This window comes from Phyllobates terribilis, unplaced genomic scaffold, assembly GCF_046119375.1.
Source record: "Phyllobates terribilis strain yellow unplaced genomic scaffold, ASM4611937v1 Scaffold_322__1_contigs__length_2175068, whole genome shotgun sequence".
Taxonomy (NCBI): domain Eukaryota; kingdom Metazoa; phylum Chordata; class Amphibia; order Anura; family Dendrobatidae; genus Phyllobates; species Phyllobates terribilis.
The window spans coordinates 1,720,500-1,739,094 of record NW_027363082.1 but is presented as its reverse complement, the minus strand read 5'-3'; positions in this window follow the sequence as shown (position 1 = coordinate 1,739,094).

Here is an 18,595-nt window from a genome sequence, read left to right as displayed (position 1 = left end):
CTCTACCAAGGGGCATTAAAACCATCTTGTTAAACCAATCTGTACTCCACAGCTCTTCCAAGGGGCATTAAAACCATCTTTTTAAGCTACTGTGACCTCCACATCTCTTCCACGGGGCATTGATATTGTCTTTTTATTCCACAGAGACCTCCACCACTCTTCCAAGGGTCATTAAAACCATGTTGTTAGGCTACTGTGACCTTTAGGTCTCTTCCACGTGGCATTGATATTGTCTTTTTATTCCACTACGAGCTCCACCACTCTTTCAATGGGCATTAAAACCATCTTGTTAGGCTACTGTGACCTCCACGTCTCTTCCACAGGTCATTGATATTGTCTTTTTATTCCACTGTGACCTCCACCACTCTTACAAGGGGCATTGATATTGTCTTTTTATTTGACTGCCACCTCCACCACTCTTACAAGGGGCATTAAAACGGTGCCGTTAAGCTACTGTGACCTCCAAGTCTTTTCCACGGGGCATTGATACTGTCTTTTTATTCAATTGCGACCTCCACCACTCTTCCAAGAGGTCATTGATATTGTCTTTTTATTCCACTGCGGCCTCCACCACTTTCCCGAGGGGCATTAAAACCATCTTGTTAAGCTACTGTAAACTCCAAGTCTCTTCAACTGGGCATTGATATGTTCTTTTTTTCAACTGTAACCTCCACCACTCTACCAAGGAGCATTAAAACCGTTTTGTTATGCTACTGTGACCTTCACGTCTCTTCCAAGGGTCATTAAAACCATCTTGTTAAACCAATCTGAACTCCACAGCTCTTCCAAGGGGCATTAAAACCGTCTTGTTAAACTAATGTGATCTCCACTTCTCTTCCACGGGGCATTGATACTGTCTTTTTATTCCACTTCGAAGACCACCACTCTTCCAAGGGGCATTAAAACCATCTTGTTAAGCTACTGTGATCTCCACGTCTCTTCCACGGGGCATTGATATTGTATTTTTATTCCACTGTAACCTCCACCACTCTTCCAAGTGGCATTAATATCGACTTGTTAAGCTACTGTGACCTCCACGTCTCTTCCTCGGGGCATTGATATTGTCCTTTTATTCCTTTGCGACCTCCACCACTCTACCAAGGGGCATTGATATTGTCTTTTTATTCCACAGCGACCTCAACCACTCTTCCAAGGGGCATTAAAACCGTCTTGTTAAGCTACTGTGATCTGAACGTCTCTTCCACGGGGCATTGATATTGTCTTTTTATTCTAATGTAAACTCCACCACTCTACCAAGGGGCATTAAAACCATCTTGTTAAGCTACTCTGACCTCCACGTCTCTACCAGGGGGAATTGATATTGTCTTTTTTTTTCCAGAGCGCCCTCCACCATTCTTCCAAGAGCCATTAAAATCATCTTCTTAAGCTCCTGTGACCTCCAGGTCTCTTCCACGGGACATTGATATTGTCTTTTTTTTCCACTGCGACCTCCACCACTCTTCCAATGGGCATTAAAATCATCTTGTTAGGCTACTGCGACCTCCACGTCTCTTCCACGGGGCATTGATATTGTCTCTTTTTGTCTTTTTATTCCACTGCGACCTCCACCACTCTTCCAAGGGGCATTGATATTGTCTTTTTATTCCACTGCGACCTCCACCACTCTTCCAAGGGGCATTGATATTGTCTTTTTATTCCACTGTGACCTCCACTACTCTTCCAAGGGACATTAAAACGGTCTTGTTAAGCTACTGTGACCTCTACATCTCTTCCACGGGGCATTGACATTGTCTTTTTTTTCCACTGCAACCTCCACCACTCTTCCATAGGGAATTGATATTGTCTTTTTATTCAACTGCGACCTCCACTTCTCTTCCAAGGGGTCAATGATATTGTCTTTTTATTCCACTGTGACCTCCACCAGTGTTCCAAGGGGCATTAAAACCATCTTGTTAAGCTATTGTGACCCCAAGTCTCTTCCACTGCGCATTGATTTTGTCCTTTTCTTCTACTGCGACCTCCACCATTCTTCCATGGGCCATTAAAACCATCTTGTTAAGCTACTGTGAGCTTCACGTCTCTTCCACGGGGCATTGATATTGTCTTTTTATTCCACTGCGGCCTCCACCTTTCTTCCATGGGGCATTAAAACCATCTTGTTAAGCTACTGTGACCGTCACGTCTCTTCCACGGGACATTGATATTGTCTTTTTATTCCATTGCGACCTCCACTACTCTTCCAAGGGGCATTGATATTGTCTTTTTATTCCAATGCGACCTCCACCACTCTTCCAAGGGGCATTAAAACCGTCTTGTGAAGCTACTATCTCCACGTCTATACCACGGGGCATTGGTTTTGTCTTTTTATTCCACTGTAACCTTCACCACTCTTCCAAGGGGCATTAAAAACGTTTTTTTAAGCTACTATCTCCACGTCTCTTCCACGGGCATTGATATTGACTTTTTATTCCACTGTAACCTCCACCACTCTTCCAAGAGGCATTGATATTGTCTATTTATACCACAGAGATCTCCACCACTCTTCCAAGGGGCATAAAAACCGTCTTGTTAAGCTCCTGTGACCTCCAGGTCTCTTCCACGGGGCATTGATATTGCCTTTTTATTCCACTGCGACCTCCACCATTCTTCCAATGGGCATTAAAACCATCTTGTTAGGCTACTGTGACCTCCACATCTCTACCACAGGGCATTGATATTGTCTATTTATTCCACTGCAATCTCAACCATTCTTTCAAGGGGCATTGATACTGTCTTTTTATTCCATCGCGACCTCCACCACTCTTCCAAGGGGCATTAAAATGGTGTTGTTAAGCTACTGTGACCTCCAAGTCTCTTCCACGGGGCATTGATATTGTCTTTTTATTACACTGCGACCTCCACCACTCTTGCATTCGGCATTGATATTGTCTTTTTATTCAACTGCTTCCTCCATCACTTTTCCAAGGGATCATTGATATTGTCTTTTTATTCCACTGCGACCTCCACCACTCTTCCAAGGGGCATTAAAACCATCTTGTTAAGCTCCTGTGACCTCCAAGTCTCTTCCACTTGGCATTGATATTGTCTTTTTATTCAACTGTAACCTCCACCACTCTTCCAAGGGGCATTAAAACCGTCTTGCTAAGCTACTGTGACCTCCACGTCTCTTCCACGGGGCATTAATATTGTCTTTTTATTCCACTGCGACCTCCACCACTCTTCCAAGGGGCAATGATATTGTCTTTTTATTCCACTGCGACATCCACCACTCTTCCAAGGGGCAATAAAACCATCTTGTTAAGCTACTGTGATCTCCACGTCTCTTCCACGGGGCATTGATATTGTCTTTTTTTTCCACTGCAACCTCCACCACTCTTCCAAGGGGCATTAAAAACGTCTTGTTAAGCTACTTTGACCTCCACATCTCTTCCATGGGGCATTGATATTGTTTTTTTATGCCACTGCGACCTTCTCCACTCTTCCAAGGGGCATTAAATCCGTATTGTTAAGCTACTGTGACCTCAACGTCTCTTCCACGGGGCATTGATATTTTATTTTTATTCCACTGTTACCTCCACCACTCTTCCAAGGGGTATTAATACCGTCTTGTTAAGCTACTGTGACCTACACCTATCTTCCAAGGGGCATTAAAATTATGTTGTTAACCCACTCTGAATTCCTCAGCTCTTCCAAGGGGTATTAAAACTGTCTTGTTGGGCTACTGTGACCTCCACCTCTCTTCCAAGGGGCATTGATATTGTCTTTTTATTCCACTGCGACCTTCACCACTCTTCCAAGTGGCATTGGTATTGTCTTTTTATTCCACTGCGACATCCACCACTCTTCCAAGGGGTATTAAAACTGTCTTGTTGGGCTACTGTGACCTCCACCTCTCTTCCAAGGGGCATTGATATTGTCTTTTTATTCCACTGCGACCTTCACCACTCTTCCAAGTGGCATTGATATTGTCTTTTTATTCCACTGCGGCCTCCACCTTTCTTCCATGGGGCATTAAAACCATCTTGTTAAGCTACTGTGACCGTCACGTCTCTTCCACGGGACATTGATATTGTCTTTTTATTCCATTGCGACCTCCACTACTCTTCCAAGGGGCATTGATATTGTCTTTTTATTCCAATGCGACCTCCACCACTCTTCCAAGGGGCATTAAAACCGTCTTGTGAAGCTACTATCTCCACGTCTATACCACGGGGCATTGGTTTTGTCTTTTTATTCCACTGTAACCTTCACCACTCTTCCAAGGGGCATTAAAAACGTTTTTTTAAGCTACTATCTCCACGTCTCTTCCACGGGCATTGATATTGACTTTTTATTCCACTGTAACCTCCACCACTCTTCCAAGAGGCATTGATATTGTCTTTTTATACCACAGAGATCTCCACCACTCTTCCAAGGGGCATAAAAACCGTCTTGTTAAGCTCCTGTGACCTCAAGGTCTCTTCCACGGGGCATTGATATTGTCTTTTTATTCCACTGCGACCTCCACCATTCTTCCAATGGGCATTAAAACCATCTTGTTAGGCTACTGTGACCTCCACATCTCTACCACAGGGCATTGATATTGTCTATTTATTCCACTGCAACCTCAACCACTCTTTCAAGGGGCATTGATACTGTCTTTTTATTCCATCGCGACCTCCACCACTCTTCCAAGGGGCATTAAAACGGTGTTGTTAAGCTACTGTGACCTCCAAGTCTCTTCCATGGGGCATTGATATTGTCTTTTTATTACACTGTGACCTCCACCACTCTTGCATTCGGCATTGATATTGTCTTTTTATTCAACTGCTTCCTCCATCACTTTTCCAAGGGATCATTGATATTGTCTTTTTATTCCACTGCGACCTCCACCACTCTTCCAAGGGGCATTAAAACCATCTTGTTAAGCTCCTGTGACCTCCAAGTCTCTTCCACTTGGCATTGATATTGTCTTTTTATTCAACTGTAACCTCCACCACTCTTCCAAGGGGCATTAAAACCGTCTTGCTAAGCTACTGTGACCTCCACGTCTCTTCCACGGGGCATTAATATTGTCTTTTTATTCCACTGCGACCTCCACCACTCTTCCAAGGGGCAATGATATTGTCTTTTTATTCCACTGCGACATCCACCACTCTTCCAAGGGGCAATAAAACCATCTTGTTAAGCTACTGTGATCTCCACGTCTCTTCCACGGGGCATTGATATTGTCTTTTTTTTCCACTGCGACCTCCACCACTCTTCCAAGGGGCATTAAAAACGTCTTGTTAAGCTACTTTGACCTCCACATCTCTTCCATGGGGCATTGATATTGTCTTTTTATGCCACTGCGACCTTCTCCACTCTTCCAAGGGGCATTAAATCCGTATTGTTAAGCTACTGTGACCTCAACGTCTCTTCCACGGGGCATTGATATTTTATTTTTATTCCACTGTTACCTCCACCACTCTTCCAAGGGGCATTAATACCGTCTTGGTAAGCTACTGTGACCTACACCTGTCTTCCAAGGGGCATTAAAATTATGTTGTTAACCCACTCTGAACTCCTCAGCTCTTCCAAGGGGCATTAAAACTGTCTTGTTGGGCTACTGTGACCTCCACCTCTCTTCCAAGGGGCATTGATATTGTCTTTTTATTCCACTGCGACCTTCACCACTCTTCCAAGTGGCATTGGTATTGTCTTTTTATTCCACTGCGACCTCCAACACTTTTACATGGGGCATTGATATTGTCTTTTTATTCCACTGCGACCTCCACCACTCTTCCAAGAGGCATTAAAACTGTCTTGTTAAGTTACTGTGATCTGCACGTCTCTTCCACGGGGCATTGATATTGTCTTTTTATTCCACTGCGACCTCCACCACTCTTCCAATGGGCATTAAAACCATCTCGTTAGGCTACTGTGACGTCCATGTCTCTTCCACGGGGCATTGAAATTGTTTTTTTATTCCACTGCATTCTCCACCACTCTTCCATAGGGCATTAATATTGTCTTTTTATTCAACTGCGACCTCCACTTCTCTTCCAAGGGGTCAATGATATTGTCTTTTTATTCCACTGTGACCTCCACCAGTGTTCCAAGGGGCATTAAAACCATCTTGTTAAGCTATTGTGACCCCAAGTCTCTTCCACTGCGCATTGATTTTGCCCTTTTCTTCTACTGCGACCTCCACCATTCTTCCATGGGCCATTAAAACCATCTTGTTAAGCTACTGTGACCGTCACGTCTCTTCCAAGGGGCATTGATATTGTCTTTTTATTCCAATGCGACCTCCACCACTCTTCCAAGGGGCATTAAAACCGTCTTGTGAAGCTACTATCTCCACGTCTATACCACGGGGCATTGGTTTTGTCTTTTTATTCCACTGTAACCTTCACCACTCTTCCAAGGGGCATTAAAAACGTTTTTTTAAGCTACTATCTCCACGTCTCTTCCACGGGGCATTGATATTGACTTTTTATTCCACTGTAACCTCCACCACTCTTCCAAGAGGCATTGATATTGTCTATTTATACCACAGAGATCTCCACCACTCTTCCAAGGGGCATAAAAACCGTCTTGTTAAGCTCCTGTGACCTCCAGGTCTCTTCCACGGGGCATTGATATTGCCTTTTTATTCCACTGCGACCTCCACCATTCTTCCAATGGGCATTAAAACCATCTTGTTAGGCTACTGTGACCTCCACATCTCTACCACAGGGCATTGATATTGTCTATTTATTCCACTGCAATCTCAACCATTCTTTCAAGGGGCATTGATACTGTCTTTTTATTCCATCGCGACCTCCACCACTCTTCCAAGGGGCATTAAAATGGTGTTGTTAAGCTACTGTGACCTCCAAGTCTCTTCCACGGGGCATTGATATTGTCTTTTTATTACACTGCGACCTCCACCACTCTTGCATTCGGCATTGATATTGTCTTTTTATTCAACTGCTTCCTCCATCACTTTTCCAAGGGATCATTGATATTGTCTTTTTATTCCACTGCGACCTCCACCACTCTTCCAAGGGGCATTAAAACCATCTTGTTAAGCTCCTGTGACCTCCAAGTCTCTTCCACTTGGCATTGATATTGTCTTTTTATTCAACTGTAACCTCCACCACTCTTCCAAGGGGCATTAAAACCGTCTTGCTAAGCTACTGTGACCTCCACGTCTCTTCCACGGGGCATTAATATTGTCTTTTTATTCCACTGCGACCTCCACCACTCTTCCAAGGGGCAATGATATTGTCTTTTTATTCCACTGCGACATCCACCACTCTTCCAAGGGGCAATAAAACCATCTTGTTAAGCTACTGTGATCTCCACGTCTCTTCCACGGGGCATTGATATTGTCTTTTTTTTCCACTGCAACCTCCACCACTCTTCCAAGGGGCATTAAAAACGTCTTGTTAAGCTACTTTGACCTCCACATCTCTTCCATGGGGCATTGATATTGTTTTTTTATGCCACTGCGACCTTCTCCACTCTTCCAAGGGGCATTAAATCCGTATTGTTAAGCTACTGTGACCTCAACGTCTCTTCCACGGGGCATTGATATTTTATTTTTATTCCACTGTTACCTCCACCACTCTTCCAAGGGGTATTAATACCGTCTTGTTAAGCTACTGTGACCTACACCTATCTTCCAAGGGGCATTAAAATTATGTTGTTAACCCACTCTGAATTCCTCAGCTCTTCCAAGGGGTATTAAAACTGTCTTGTTGGGCTACTGTGACCTCCACCTCTCTTCCAAGGGGCATTGATATTGTCTTTTTATTCCACTGCGACCTTCACCACTCTTCCAAGTGGCATTGGTATTGTCTTTTTATTCCACTGCGACCTCCACCACTTTTACATGGGGCATTGATATTGTCTTTTTATTCCACTGCGACCTCCACCACTCTTCCAAGAGGCATTAAAACTGTCTTGTTAAGTTACTGTGATCTGCACGTCTCTTCCACGGGGCATTGATATTGTCTTTTTATTCCACTGCGACCTCCACCACTCTTCCAATGGGCATTAAAACCATCTTGTTAGGCAACTGTGACGTCCATGTCTCTTCCACGGGGCATTGAAATTGTTTTTTTATTCCACTGCGACCTCCACCACTCATCCAAGGGGCATTGATATTGTCTTTTTATTCCACTGTGCCCTACACCACTCTTCCAACAGGCATTCAAACGGACTTGTTAAGCTACTGTGACCTTCACGTCACTTCCACGGGGCATTGATATTGTCTTTTTATTCCACTGCGATCTCCACCACTCTTTCATAGGGCATTGATATTGTCTTTTTATACTACTGCGACCTCCACTACTCTTCCAAGGGGTCATTGATATTGTCTTTTTATTCCACTGTGACCTCCAGCACTGTTACAAGGGGCATTAAACCTGTCTTATTAAGCTACTGTGACCTCCAAGTCTCTTCCACGGGGCATTGATATTGTCTTTTTATTCAACTGTAACCTCCACCACTCTTCCAAGGGGCATTAAAACCGTCTTGTTAAGCTACTGTGACCTTCACGTCTCTACCAAGGGGCATTAAAACCATCTTCTTTAACCAATCTGTACTCCACAGCTCTTCCAAGGATCATTAAAACCATCTTGTTAAGCTACTGTGATCTCCACCTCTCTTCCACGGCACACTGATATTGTCTTTTTTTTCCACTGCGACCTCCACCTCTCTTCCATGGGGCATTAAAACTTCTTGTTAAGCTAATGTGACCTCCACGTCTCTACTAGGGGGAATTAATATTGTCTTTATATTCCATTGCAACCTCCACGACTCTTCCACGGGGCATTGATATTGTATTTTCTTTCTACTGTAACCTCCAAAACTCTTCCAAGGGGCATTAATACCTTCTTGTAAAGCTACTGTGACCTACACCTCTCTTCCAAGGGGCATTAAAACCATCTTGTTAAACCACTCTTAACTCCACAGCTCTTTCAAGGGGCATTAAAACCGTCTTGTTAAGCTACGGTGACCTCCACTTCTCTTCCACGGGGCATTGATATTGTCTTTTTATTCCACTGCGACCTCCACCACTCTTCCAAGGTGCATTAAAACCGTCTTTTTAAGCTACTGTGACCTCCACGCCTCTTCCACGGGGCATTGATGTTGTCTTTTTATTCCACTGCGACCTCCACCACACTTCCAAGGGGCATTAAAAACGTCTTGTTATGCTACTTTGACCTCCACGTCTCTTCCACTGTGCATTGATATTGTCTTTTTTATGCCACTGCGACCTCCACCACTCTTCCAAGGGGCATTAAATCCGCATTGTTAAGCTACTGTGACCTCAACGTTTCTTCCAAGGGGCATTAAAACTATCTTGTTAAACCACTTCGAACTCCAAAGCTCTTCCAAGAGGCATTAAAACCGTCTTGTCAAGCTACTGTGACCTCCACGCGATCACCACCACTCTTCCAAGGGGAAAAAAAAGCGTCTTGTTATGCTGCTGTGACCTCCACGTCTCTTCCAAGTGGCATTGATATTGTCTTTTTTTTCCACTGCGACCTCCACCACTCTTCCAAGGGGCATTAAAATGGTCTTGTTAAGCTACTGTGACCTCCATGTCTCTTCCACGGCACATTGATATCGTCTTTTTTTTCCACTGCTACCTCCACCTCTCTTCCATGGGGCATTAAAACTTCTTGTTAAGCTAATGTAACCTCCATGTCTCTTCCAGGGGGCATTAATATTGTCTTTATATTCCATTGCGACCTCCACCACTCTTCCACTGGGCATTGATATTGTATTTTTTTTCCACTGTAACCTCCACCACTCTTCCAAGGGGCATTAATACCTTCTTGTAAAGCTTCTGTGACCTACACCTCTCTTCCAAGGGGCATTAAAACCATCTTGTTAAACCACTCTGAACTCCACAGCTCTTCCAAGGGGCATTAAAACCGCTTGTTAAGCTACGGTGACCTCCACATCTCTTCCACGGAGCATTGATATTGTCTTTTTATTCCACAGCGACCTCCACCACTCTTCAAGTTGCACTAATTCCGTCTTCTTAAGCTACTGTGACCTCCACGTCTCTTCCACGGAGCGTTGATATTGTCTTTTTATTCCACTGCGACCTCCACCACTCTTCCAAGGGGCATTAAAACCATCTTTTTAGGCTACTGTGACCTCCACGTCTCTTCCACGGCGCACTGATATTGTCTTTTTATTCCACTGCGACCTCCACCACTCTTCCAAGGAGCATTAAAACCGTCTTTTTAAGCTACTGTGACCTCCACGTCTCTTCCACGGGGCATTGATATTGTCTTTTTATTCCTCTGCGACCTCCACCACACTTCCAAGGGGCATTAAATCCGTATTGTTAAGCTACTGTGACCTCAACGTTGTTACGGGTCCGTGTGGTGAAACCTCTGTGCCGAGGTGCAAGGAGGGACCCAGAGAGGCGTGACTAAGTATCAACCCGAACCGACCCTGGTCGGACAGCAGCTAACGACACCGTGACCAGGGAGGATCCGGTCTGAGGGACCAGGTGCTACTCTGGGGACGACCTTGTAAGAGAGCAGGTGGCTCCCACGGGTCAGATGGTTGGGACTGACCGGTATGGCGGATGAACATGGCAAGCAGGCAGAAATCTCTGGTGGCTGACAGGTGGTCACGTTACGTGACGGCAGAGCAGGTAGTAGTCTCTAGTTTTACCAGGAAGGTGGTCACAGCAAGTGACGGCAGAGCCTCCAGACAGGCTGGTAGGAAACAGGCGGGCACTCCCAGGTGAGCGGGCAGATCGACATGGCAGGAAACAGGCAGGTAACAGGTTAGCGCTCCCAGGTGAGCGGGCTGACGGACTCTGCAGGTAATAGACGGATGCTCCCAGGTGAGCGGACTGGCAGACAGGGCAGGTTACAGGCGGATGCTCCCAGGTGAGCGGACTGGCAGACAGGGCAGGTAACAGGCAGATGCTCCCAGGTGAGCGGACTGGCAGACAGCGCAGGTAACAGGCAGGTAACAGGTGAGCGCTCCAGGTGAGCAGGCTGGCAGGCTCGGCAGGTAACGGGCAGATAACAGGCTGGCAGACAGGACGAGGAGTCAGGCTAGCAGCGGGACCTGAGGGCTGAAGCAGAGATAAGTAACTGTGCAACAACTTGCTCGGGCACCTCCATTTTGCAGGAGGTGCCTTATATACGGGAGGTCCTCCGGCAATCGGCCGGAGACTCCTTAAGACGACGTGTGTGGTCCCTTTAAGAGAGGGGAAGCGCGCGTGCGAGCCCCCTAAGCACATTGCCGGGGAAGGAGCGCGTGCCGGCAGCAGCGGGGGGAGAAGCGCTGGAGGACACCGCGCCAGGAGCGGGCAGGTGAGAGGGATGGCATCTCTGCCTAGCAAGGGGCAGAGATGCCGATGCTACAGTACCCCCCCCCTTTAGGCCCCCTCTTTTTTTGGCCTGTAAGAAATTTTTCAAGGAGAAGCGGGGCGTGGATGTTCTCCCTGGGTTCCCAAGTTCTCTCCTCAGGACCAAACCCCTTCCAATCCACCAGAAAAAAGGTCTTTCCTCTTACCCTCTTGGTGGACAGAATACTCTCTACCTCAAAGACGTCCTCAGCGAAAACCGGAGCAGGGGGAGTACCTGGATTGTTGGAAAAAGAGTTTAAGACAACGGGTTTGAGGAGAGATACGTGGAAGGAGTTGGGAATCCGTAAGGTGGCCGGGATTTTTAACTTGTAGGCCATTGGATTAATTTGCTTGAGGATTTCGAAAGTGCCGATGAAGCGAGGACCTAACTTGTAGGAGGGTATCTTGAGCCGCACATGTTTGGAGGAGAGCCAAACCTTGTCTCCCGGATGGAATTGAGGCGGATCCAGACGTCTCTTATCAGCATATCTCTTCATCCGCTCGAAGGAGTGAAGAAGTGCGGACCTAGTACTCTCCCAAACGGTAGAAAACTCGCTGACAAGAGACTCCGCGGCAGGGTTGTCCACAGAAGCGGAGACGGGAAACGGAATCCGGGGATGTTGGCCATAGACAAAAAAGAACAGGGACTTGGAAGAGGATTCGCTCTCGTGGTTATTATAAGAGAATTCGGCCCAAGGAAGTAGGTCCACCCAATCAGAATGATGGGCATTAACAAAGTGCCGGAGGTAGCTGGTAAGGATCTGATTGATCCGCTTCACTTGACCATTGGACTGAGGGTGGTAAGCGGAGGAGAAATCCAGGGTTACATCCAGCAGTTTACATGTGGCTCTCCAGAAGCGTGAGGTGAACTGAACCCCTCGATCCGACACGATGTGGAGGGGTAGGCCATGGAGACGGAAGATATGGCGGATAAAGTCCTTAGCCAGCTCAGGTGCAGACGGGAGACCAGGCAGGGGAATGAAGTGGGCCATTTTAGAAAAGCGGTCCACGACCACCCAAATGACAGTACACCCGGCAGAAACAGGGAGATCGGTAATGAAGTCCATAGCGATGTGTTGCCATGGGGCAACAGTTATGGGAAGCGGCAGGAGATGACCGGCTTGTAAGTGTCTGGGAACTTTGTTGCGGCCACAAGATGAACAGGCAGAGACGAAGTCTACCACATCCTTACGCAGGTAGACCACCTGTAATGCCGGGAAATGAGCAGGAAGGTCTTCTTTTGGCCGGCATGGCCAGCTAGTTTAGAAGAATGACCCCAGGGAAAAACCTTCTCACGGTCAGGAACCGCCACGAACGTCTTGCCGGGTGGAAGACGAGTCAAATCCAAGGGGGCCACATTCATCACCTTGGAGGGGTCGATAATTTGCATAGGCTCCTCCTCTTGGTCGGAGGACAGGAAGGATCGGGACAAGGCATCAGCTTTGACATTCTTGTCCACCGGGAGGAAATGAAGGATGAAATCGAAGCGGGCAAAAAACAAAGACCACCGGGCCTGACGTGGATTAAGTCTCTGGGCATTTTGGAGATATGCCAGAGTTTTGTGATCCGTGTAGATGATCACCGGGTATAGAGCCCCTTCAAGCAGATAGCGCCACTCTTCCAGTGCCAATTTGACGGCTAGCAATTCTTGGTCTCCTATGGAGTAATTGCGCTCAGAGGAGGAGAAGATTTTGGAGAAAAAGCCGCAGGCTACCATTCTCCCGGATGAAGACTTTTGGGTGAGCACCGCTCCGGCTCCAGAGGAGGAAGCATCAACCTCCAGGTAGAACTGTTTGTTGCAGTCCGGACGGTGCAGCATAGGGGCAGAGGAGAAGGCTTGCTTCACGGAAAGGAAGGCCTCCTCAGCTTCGGGTGGCCATACCTTGGGATTTGCTCCCTTACAGGTGAGCGCAGATATAGGAGCAGTCCGAGACGAGAAGTGTGGAATGAAGAGACGATAGTAATTAGCGAAGCCCAGGAATCGCTGTATCGCCTTCAACCCCTCCGGACGGGGCCACTTTAGGACAGCAGAGAGCTTCTCGGGATCCATTCGCAAGCCTGTCTGGGAGATAACATAGCCCAGGAATAGAAGAGAGGTCTGCTCAAAAAGGCACTTCTCGTATTTAGCATAGAGGTGGTTCTGCCTGAGCCTAAGCAGGACCTGATGAACATCCCTCCGGTGTGTGGGAAGATCCGGAGAGAAGATCAAGATGTCGTCCAGGTATACCACCACGCAGGAGTAAAGAAGATCACGGAAGATGTTATTGACCAGTACTTGGAAGAGCATTGCAGAGGCCGAAGGGCATCACATGGTACTCGTAGTGTCCATTCCGGGTATTAAATGCCGTTTTCCACTCTTCTCCTTGACGGATACGGACCAGGTTATACGCTCCACGTAGATCTAGCTTGGAAAAGATTCTGGCACCTTTAAGGTGATCAAATAACTCGGAGATGAGCGTTAGGGGGTATTTATTTTTAACCGTGATCTGATTGAGTCCTCTATAGTCAATACAGGGGCGTAGCGAGCCATCCTTTTTTTTGACAAAGAAGAATCCGGCTCCAACCGGGGAAGTAGACTTCCGGATGAATCCCCTAGCCAGATTTTCCTCTATGTACTCAGACATGGCCCGGGTTTCAGCTGCAGACAACGGATAAATATGCCCATGGGGTGGAGTGGCGCCAGGTACCAGGTCGATCGGGCAATCATATGGCCTATGAGGTGGCAATGTCTCCGCTTCCTTTTTACCGAAGATGTCAGCATAGGGACAGTAAGGAGCCGGAAGACCAGGTAAATTAGCTGGGGTAGGTGGTGGACGAACCGGACGAACCGGAACCAGTCAGCTCTTATGGCAGGGCGGCCCCCACCGGAGTACTTCACCGGAATGCCCGTTCAACACGGGTTCATGTGTCTGGAGCCAAGGTAGGCCTAGCAATAGGGAGTGGGAGAGTCCGGGTAGCACATGGAAGGAGATTACCTCAGAGTGCAGCATTCCCACCTGCAGGGTTATGGGTTCCGTGACGAGCAGGATGGTCACCGGAAGGAGTCTTCCATCCACGGAGGCGCCTGACAATGGTTCTGCCAGAGACTTGGTGGGAATATGGTATTTCTCAACCAGGGACTGGGAGATGAGTTTTCCAGCGGATCCAGAATCCAGGTGGGCGAGTTCAAAGTGACTGTCCTCTCCCCAGGAGATAGAAACAGACTAAGTCAGGGATGGAGAGGGCTTACTTTTGTCTAGGGCGACCTCTCCGAGTGGTCCTAGACACTGGAGTTTCCCGGCCTCTCCGGGCAGGAACGGATCAGGTGCTCCTTACTGCCACAATAGAAGCAGCTCCCCTCGGCTCGGCGTGACTCTTGGCGAGATTTGACCATCATGGTCTGGTCGATCTGCATGGGCTCGGGTGAGTGCACCCGGGGAGTGACAGAAGAGGAGACAGGTCTCTGGAAAGTAGGAGCGAGGCGGGGAAACCTTCTCTCACGGGTGGTCTCCTTGGTGCGTTCTTGAAACCGGATGTCAATCCGGGTAGCCAGCGACACCAGGTCATCGAGGGTGGTAGGAATGTCCCGACCGGCGAGCTCATCTTTAATCAGAGCGGAAAGACCCTCCCAGAAGATGGACACCAGGGCTTTGTTATCCCAGGCAAGCTCAGAAGCGAGGGTGCGGAACCATATGGCATATTGGCCCACGGTGAGAGTCCCTTGCGGAGACATAGCAGAGAGGAGGCTGATGAGGTCTTACGCCCTGGTTCATCGAAGACTCTCCGGAAATCAGTGAGGAAAGACGACAGGTCGGAAACCAGGGGGTCCCCTCTCTCCCACAGGGGGTTAAGCCATGCCAGTGCCTTCCCATTGAGATGGGACATGATGAATGCCACTTTGGCCCGGTCGGAGATAAACTGATGAGCCAAGAGTTCAAAGCGCAGGGTGCACTGGTTTATGAAGCCCCGAGTTTGAGCGGGGTCAACTCCGAAACGAGGAGGTGCAGAAAGCCGTGGTCCGGGGCAAGATGCCATGGTATTGAGGCAGAGACGTTGATGCTACAAACGTCTCTTCCAAGGGGCATTAAAACCATCTTGTTAAACCACTTCGAACTCCAAAGCTCTTCCAAGAGGCATTAAAACCGTCTTGTTAAGCTACTGTGACCTCTACGTCTCTTCCACGGGGCATTGATATTGTCTTTTTATTCCACAGCGATCTCCACCACTCCTCCAAGGGGCAAAAAAAACATCTTGTTAAGCTACTGTGACCTCCACATCTCTTCCAAGGGGCATTGATATTGTCTTTTTATTCCACTGTAACCTCCACCACTCTTAAAAGGGGCATTAAAACTGTCTTGTTAAGCTACTGTGACCTCCACATGTCTTCCAAGGGTCATTAAAACCATCTTGTTAAACCTCTCTGAACTCCACAGCTCTTCCAAGGGGCATTAAAACTGTATTGTTAAGCTACTGTGACCTCCACATCTATTCCAAGGGGCATTGATATTGTCTTTTTATTCCACGGCGACCTCCACCACTTCTCCAAGGGTCATTAAAACCATCTTGTTAAGCTACTATGACCTCCACGTCTCTTCTACGGGGCATTCATATTGTCTTTTTATTCCATTGTGACCTCCAAAAATCTTCCAAATTGCATTGATATTGTCTTTATATTCCACTGAAACCTTCACATCATTTCCAAGGGGCATTATAATCATTTGTTAAGCTACTGTGACCTCAACGTCTCTTCCACTTAGCATTGATATTGTCTTTTTTTTCCACAGCGACCTCCAACACTCTTCCAAGGCGCATCAATGTTGTCTTTTTATTCCAATGTGACCTCCACCACTCTTCCAAGGTGCATTAAAACCATCTTTTTAAGTTACTGTGACCTCCAAGTCTCTTCCACTGGGCATTGATATTGTCAAGATGGTTTTAATGCCTTTTGTAGAGTGGTGGAGGTCGCAATGGAATAAAAAGACAATATCAATGCCTCGTGGAAGAGACGTGGAGATCACAGTAGCTTAACAAGACGGTTCTAATGCCCCTTGGAAAATCTGTGGAGTTCAGAGTGGTTTAACAAGACAGTTTTAATGACCCGTGGAAGAGACGTAGAGGTCATTGTAGATTAATAAGATGGTTTTAATGCCCGTTGGAAGACAGGTTTAGTGCCCCTTAGAAGAGTGGTGGAGGTCGCAGTGGAGTAAAAAGACAATATCAATGCCCCGTGGAAGAGACGTGGACGTAGAAGTAGCTTAACAAGATGCTTTTAATGCCCCTTGGAAGAGTGGTGGAGGTCGCAGTGGAATAAAAAGACAATATCAATGCCCCTTGGAATAGTGGTGGAGGTCGCAGTGGAACAAAATGACAATCTCAGTGACCGGTGGAAGAGATGTGGAGGTCACAGTAGCTTAACAAGACGGTTTTAATGCCCCTTGGAAGAGCTGTGGTGTTTAGAGTGGTTTAAAAGGATGGCTTTAATGGCCCTTGGAAGAGACGTGGAGGTCACAGTAGCTTTGCAAGGCGGTTTTAATGCCCTTGGAAGAGTGGTGGAGTTCGCAGCGGAATAAAATGACAATATCAATTCCCCGTGGAAGAGACGTGGAGGTGACAGTAGCTTAACAAGACGGTTTTAATGCCCCGTGGAAGAGCTGTGGTGATTAGAGTGGTTTAACAAGACGGTTATAATGCCCCTTGGAAGAAACTTGGAGGTCACAGTAGCTTTACAAGACAGTTTTAATACCCCTTGGAAGAGTGGTGGAGGTCGCAGTCGATTAAAAAGACAATTTCAATGTCCAGTGAAAGAGACGTGGAGGTGACAGCAGCTTAACAAGACGGTTTTAATGCCCCTTGGAAGTGAGGTGGAGTTCACAGTGGAATAAAAAGACAATATCAATGCTCCGTGGAAGAGACTTGGAGGTCACAGTAGCTTTTTCAAGACCGATTTAGTGCCCCTTGGAAGAGTGGTGGAGGTTGCAGTGGAATAAAATGACAATATAAATGCCCCTTATAGAGACTTGGAGGTCACAGTAGCTTTACAAGACGGCTTTAATGCCCCTTGGAAGAGTGGTGGAGGTTACAGTGGAATAAAAAGACTATATCAATGCCCCGTGGAAGAGACGTGGAGGTCACAGTAGCTTAACAAGACGGTTTTAATGCCCTTTGGAAGAGTGGTGGAGGTCGCAGTGGAATAAAAAGACAATATCAATGCCCCTTGTAAGAGTGGTGGAGTTCGCAGTCTAATAAAAATACAATATCAATGCCCAGTGTAAGAGACGTGGAGGTCACATTAGCTTATCAAGACGGTTTTAATGCCCTTGGAAAAGCTGTGGAGTTCAGAGTGGTTTAGTAACAAGGTTTTAATGCCTCTTGGAAGAGACGTGGAGGTCACAGTAGCTTAACAAGACGGTTTTAATGCCCCTTGGAAGAGTGGTGGAGGTCGCAGCCGAGTAAAAAGACAATATCAATGCCCCTTGGAAGAATGGTGGAGGTCGCAGTGGAATAAAAAGACAATATCAATTCCCCGTGGAAGAGACGTGGAGGTCACAGTAGCTTAACAAGACAGATTTAGTGCTATGTGGAAGAGTTGTGGAGGTCGCAGTGGAAAAAAAAGAGAATATAAATGCCCCGTGGAAGAGACGTGGAGTTCACAGTAAGCTTAACAAGACGGTTTTAATGCCCCTTGGAAGAACTGTGGAGTTCATCGTGGTTTAACAAGATGGTTTTAATGCCCCTTGGAGAGACATGGAGGTCACAGTAGCTTAACAAGGCGGTTTTAATTCCCCTTGGAAGAGTGGTGGAGGTTACAGTGGAAAAAAAATACATTATCAATGCCCCTTTTAAGAAACGTGAAGGTCACAGTAGCTAAACAAGATGGTTTTAGAGCCCCCTGGAGGAGCTGCGGAGTTCAGAAAGGTACAACAAGATGGTTTTAATGTCCATTGGAAGAGATGTGGAGGTCACAGTAGCTTTATAAAATGGTTTCAATGCCCTTTGGAAGAGTGGTGGAGGTTACAGTGGAATAAAAAGACAATATCAATGCCCCAGTGGCAGAGACATGGAGGTCGCAGTAGCTAAAGAAGACGGTTTTAAAGCCCCTTGGAAGTGTGGTCGAGGTCAAAGTGGAATAAAAAGACAATATCAATGCCCCTTGGAAAAGTGGTGGAGGTAGCAGAGGAATAAAAAGACAATATCAATGTCCAGTGGAAGAGACGTGGAGGTCACAGTAGCTTGACAAGACTGTTTTAATGCCCCTTGGAATAGCTGTGGAGTTCAGAGTGGTTTAACAGGATGGTTTTAATGCCCCTTGTTAGAGAC